Here is a 6000-nt window from a genome sequence, read left to right as displayed (position 1 = left end):
TTGCCGCGTGCAGATGCTGTGTTCGCGCGCTGATGCCGTGGTGCTTAATTGCTCGTTGTGTGGGCGTGTGGCGTCATCTTAAAGCCGTCTGTGCCATCGCATAGTGCAGCTTCAACGCAGACCACATGTAAAGAGATGCAAAAATTGGCAACGAGTGCCGAAGATGCGTCAATGCTTTTGCATTACTCCAATGCGAGTCGCCGCTGTGATCTCGAATTTTGTTGGATCACCCTCAGGGCCAAAGGTATTACAATGCGGAGTGGTTTGAAAAAGCGTTTAAATTACAGGCATCAGTTCTTCTCATGCGCAAAATTCTCGGAGAAAAATTTTGAAAATTGGAAAATTACAAGAAAGTGTTGTGGAAATATTGAAGGCAATGGTACATTTTTCAGATAAGTAGCAAGACATTTCTTTTACAGTGTTTCCATCGATCGCACCGAACAGTTAAGACTGCCATGGAAAACCAATGGGGCTTTCCACAGCAAAAACGTTAACATACGAAAAGATGTAAGACAGTATTCGGGGTATCTGCGGATATATCGATTGTTATAGTGAAATTTTACATTATATGAAAAAATTGCATTCACAAAAGGTTTCCCGCTCACAAATGCTTTTTTTTCCAGAATTGTTGGTCATGTGTTTATCGAATATTGGAATAATTTTCAATCGTTATTACATACCCTATTGTACAGTGATAGCTAAGCTACTGCGAAAACGCAACCGATCAACACTAAAGGTGCCCGATCCGAGAAGGCGGATCTTCAAGGCGGCCCTTCAATTCTTTCAGTTACATGATTTCCTTGTCCTCAATCTTACCCCTTCGGCCAGAGCTCTTCGTCGGCCAGCCGCACCCTGTACATCGCCGCTGCGCAGACGGCTGCGCTGCTTGTGCACGCCGGCTCCCTGTGCCCTTGGCTGCAGCACGTGGACCTGCGGCTCCCGCGCATCATACTGGTGATGAGCATGGTGCTGCTATCGCTGACATTCCACGCGGTCTCGGAGTCGCCGCGCTGGCTCCTGGCTGTGGGCAAGTACGACACCTTGACCACCGTCATCGCGCGCCTGGCCTGCGAGAACGGCGTGGCACTAGGCGACGTCTGGCGACTGGTCCACTACGCCGAGGTTGTCAAGCCACTGCAGGTGAGCCGACAGGAAGCCGGCAGAGCAAGCATTACGATCAACATTACGTTCAGCCCGGTTATGCCTGATCTCTGTGTCGAAGAGAAACCTTGTGTCGAGGATGGGAATCGAACCAGGGCCTTTAAGGTTTGAGGCGGAGACGCTGCCACTGCGCCACGACGGCTCAAGGTTTAATCGTGAATACACGCGCATGTAGTGAGTGCGCGCCTTTTATATATTAACTCTCCCGAACCAGATGTCGCCGCTCTTACGCTACGTACATCCTGACCTAACAGAGCGACGCCATCATCAATTTTTTGTACTGTTCGATTGAGAATTCTATGCATACAGGCGTCTTGTCTATGGCTTGAAGTCCGTACGAATGACCTTTAGGCGCAGCGGTGGCAAACGGTCTGTTCTTTTCATCATGCTTCCTGCAAATTGCTGTTCAGTGATGCGGCTGCTGCTACTGGTCCTCGCTCATTTAAGACGGTGTAGGAAGAGAAAGCACTCGCATGCCACCCAGGACACCACTTAAGTTTTACCTGTCGTCGTCCCTGCATCGTCTGCAGGTGGGCAAGCCGTTCAAGATATCCGACGTACTGCTCCTTCCTGAGCTTCGGGCCCGCACGGCGGCCCTGTCGGTGGTTTGGTTCTGGTGCTTCTTGGCGTGTTTTTCGCTGAGCCAGGTCCGTCCCAGCGCCTTCTCAGGTTGGGATCAGGTGCTGCTTGTGCTCCTGATGCTACTCGTGTACGCCACCGCCTACCCCCTGGTGATCAAATTGAACCGGCTCACGAGCCTTAACATGGCATTCGCGGTGGCGTCCACTGCCGCCGCGGGAGCGGGTCTCGTCATGTTCTACGACTACCTGATGGCTGCCCAGGTGGGTACCGGTTTACCGGCGATTGAACTTGGAGGTTGACGAAGAGGAGCGCGCCGTAAGCATATCCAGCGATTTTAATAATCCGACGTTTTGCGACAGTGTTTAGAGAGAGGACAACACGCAGGGGGTCCGATAATACCACGCCGCTTACCCTTAAACTCGAGTTCACCAACTAGACCACAAGAATGTCGTCTGTGTGATGAACACCGGGTCATGGGTTCGATTCTGTTCACAGCTTCCGCATTTCATCCAGTGACGTCATTAACGTGGAACATAACGGGGCGATCTCTAGATTGTTCATAAACAGGTACGTCATCAATGTGTGTCTCGTTGTGTGCCCTGACGCCAAGGAGCGGTGCTGGCAATAACTGTTTAACTAATCTCTAGAGGAGAGCTGGAAGGTCGAGGTATTTCGCCTTGCAAAACTTTTGTAACTACCGTATTTACCCGAATGAACTGCGATTGCGATTTCAACACGAAGGTCGACATCATGCATGGGCATGAAACAAAGGGAAAAATGACTGCAACGGACCTATGGCGTTGTGGACGCGCAAAGGAAAAAACAAAACAGCCGACTCGCACAACTTTCCGATGGTCACTGTGCTATCGGCCAAGCCGGTTCCCCTCTGGACCAATCGCCGCATGCTGGCGAGGAAGAGCAACGTCTGGCGCGCGCCGGATCGATGGCCTCTCTGCTACCATACGGCGAGGCCGACCAAATTAACTGGCAGTGCCCCTATCGGCGGCCTTGACTTCGAGGTTTTCATGCTGAGAGCATACGTCATTCGCGGGCATCATACACCTCCACCATTCAACGGCGCGATTCACCACGTTCTCAGCGCCAACAATTATGGTTGCCTTCGCCATGCCGCTTCTCGCCCCCTCGATCCAGTTAAGCAGCTGGAGCCCAATGCACGCCCTCCTGCCTTCGCTGGGAAAACTAACCAGGCGCCGTTTGGAGCCAGGCCGCCGGACGTTGTATCGACGCCAAGCTTTGCACTGACGTGCCCTTCGGATCATCCCGGATTTATGTCGGCAATGACAGGCTCTCGTAAAGGCGGGATCTCGTTGGATATCACTTTTTTAATTGGCATTCACGAGGTTAGCGCTGTAGTAGATACTGGAGTAAAATACTCTTAAAGGGGCTCGGAAACGCCTTCTGAGGAGAGCACATTAACTCATTTAATCACTACACTGTCTTAACTCATTTAATCACTACACTGTCTTGCCATGAAAACCAGAGCCAAATAATACTCTTCTACACGCAGCAGATGACCCACAACCACGCGTCAAAGTTGGCGAGCCTTTCACGGCGACTTTTTCATGATCGCGCCCTCCTCCGTCCCCCGCATCTGCGTAGACATGTTGAGAGGTGACCATCGGTTAGGGGGGGGTGTCGGCGAAGGAGCGCCTACCTTCCAGCGTGGAAAAAGTTACGAGAAAAGAAAAGGCGCGAAGACGCTGAAATTCAGATTTACAGATAACTCAGCTTCTACAAAGCGCAATTAAAAAAATTCTTGCTGGAAGCTATTCGCGAAGCGGCGTCCTTTAATATCCCAGGCATGCCGCAACTTTATTAGAGCCCCGTTCACAGCCCCTTTAAGATTCCCATGGCTCGAAAAAAAAACGTTGCGGAGCCGCGGGCAGAAACGCAGCTACGTACGGCCGGAGGGCATGTCGTTACGCCGCTGGCAGTGTGCACAACCACGGTTAAACTGCGTGGCTGCACATTCTCGCCGCTTTTCTCATTCTGCGCGAATGCTGGCTGGACCTTATCCTTTGGATTAGCTTTCTCCGAGTGCACGGTGCCACTGTAGACCTCCCCAATATCCCTGCGATGTTGTGAACTGAAATAACAACTAGCTCCTTCATGTCTCAAAAGAATGGTTCTACAGCCGCTTGCGTGTTGCCGATGATAACGCCACATGCCACTACGCCGCAGCATCCTCGCAGAAGTTAATCTGCGAAGAGCTATATCGGGGACGTCATGTTATCTAGCCTAATGTATTCCTGTTCTTCAAGCTATGGGTTTCCTTAGCAAGAGGTGTTGCCAACCTCCGTGGCGGTCAAACTGAGGTACTCGTTCCCAATTGCAGTGATCATCGCCCGCTGTTCCGCGGTGTAGCTTACGTCGACCATGAATGCACTGGTTGCGAGGAGGCCGCGCCGAGATTTCAACAGGTCGCAGATAACGACGTCGACATTAATTCAGTACTTATGCACGAACAGAAACTATTTCTCTGCAGAAAGTATTTCTCGATATTAGTTTAGTGCGTGTTTTGTCTAAACTGCGGAAAGTCATAATCGTTAAACACCGGATTGTCACGCATGAAGGCGCTCGACCCGTCCATCCCCACCGTATGTGCCCTACCGAGAGAGAGGCTATCTTAAAGCAAGTCAGAGCTGTTCGACGACGGCGTAAATGAGCCGTCAAGCGGCCGTATATACTTTTCTTCAGTCGTCCTTGCAAAAAGAAAAAGAATGCCGTTCTGTGCCAAAAAAAAAGAACTTAACAGCGCGACAAAGAAAGACGTTCATCTGCTGCGAGTGTCGACGACTCCCCTGATAGACTTCGGCAAGCAAATTACTTCTGTTCTGTGCACCTCAGAAGTAGCTACTGGAAATAGAGGTAGATGATAGGGGCTGTGAAAAACCACCGTCATAACACCGGACAAATTCTTCAAATTTCGTGTCCTGCCCTTCGAGCTCAGCTGTGCTCTTACAACGTCCGCCGAACGATGGTCTCACCTGTCTGAAATTCCAGATATGTCTTGTCCTTTCCTGATGTAACCAAGAGTGTCGACAAACGGTGACCGGGGCCTAAAATTGTGCACATGGTGCGCCTGAAGCCCTACTTTTCGAGGTACCGCGATAATCTTCACATCGTGCTTAACATTGTTATCTCCTCGTCGCCGTATGTCGTTTTCGCTCATCTTTCTCCCCTTCTCAAATTGCATTCCGTGTATAATTCAGATCACCCATATTTTTTGCCTTTCATTCCCTTGTAGATAAGCTCTCTTTTCACGATGTGATAAAGTCAGGTGCTGGACTCCGCGCGACCGCCGCGCTGAGCAGCAGCGATGACAAAGCGGCCGCGGACGCGCTAGGAGTGCTCTGGGCATAGACCCGGCTCCAAATTTAAAATAGTTCTTGGCCTTCCTTCTGCGTCTGCCTGCGCAGTTACGATGGATTGTGACAATATTTTTCGGACTTTGCGCGGGACGTTTTTATCTCGTGAAAGCTACTTATGTGCACCGAACTATTTAAAACTTTTATAATTTTCGTACTCAGCGTTATCTCTAAAGCTTGAGAACATAACCTGACACATTTCCTTCACTCAGTGCTCTCGTGATATTGTGCAGGTGCTCATGGAAGTGCTGTTCGCCGTCGTACAGCTGTGCCTGCTAATTGCCTAACTGCAGGCCTATGAGTGTTTCCCCAGCGCAGTGCGGGCAACGGGAGTTACAATGCTGGTGGCTGCCGGGTGCCTCGGTCAGAGCGTTGCCGAAATGCTCGTCGACGTCGCCAGACTCGCTGACTTCTGGTCCACCTTGCTCATCATAGCCACGGGACTCCTGGTATGCGAGCTGGCCATCCGCTGGCTGCCGGAGACCAAGGATGACGAACTGCCCGAAGTACAGAGGGAGGTGCTGGCTCAGGGCCAGCAGTCGCCGCCCAAGGAACCGTCTATGGCTAGGCACATGGAGAGCTGCGCCGCGTCGGCCAGCCACCACGACAGCACAGCCGATAACCGCAGGGCAACGAAGCACACACACTCCGAAGGGGTCACTTAGATCGAGCCTGTGTTGAAGCGTTACAGGTCGCGAATGGAGGTCATGGTGGAGATCACTGGCTTCTTCCGCAATAGTCCCCTGACGCCCTGCTCGACGCCCTGACAAGGTCCCGTTTCAGTGCCGTTTGTTTTTTTTCGTTTGTGTGTGTGTATATGTGTGTGTACGTGCATCTGCTTTTCTGTGCTCGGAGTTGAAAGCAGCTC

At 51.3% G+C, this 6000-nt stretch overlaps 1 pseudogene; it reads left to right on the top strand.

Annotated features, from left to right (window-relative positions):
* LOC144134180 (solute carrier family 22 member 21-like) overlaps nt 1-5797 on the top strand; it is a 10775-nt pseudogene extending 4978 nt beyond the window's left edge.
* The last annotated feature ends 203 nt before the right edge of the window (nt 5798-6000 follow it).

This window comes from Amblyomma americanum, chromosome 5 (assembly GCF_052857255.1).
Source record: "Amblyomma americanum isolate KBUSLIRL-KWMA chromosome 5, ASM5285725v1, whole genome shotgun sequence".
Lineage (NCBI taxonomy): Eukaryota > Metazoa > Arthropoda > Arachnida > Ixodida > Ixodidae > Amblyomma > Amblyomma americanum.
The sequence above is the reverse complement of the archived record's forward strand: the minus strand, read 5'-3'. Positions and strand labels throughout refer to the sequence as shown.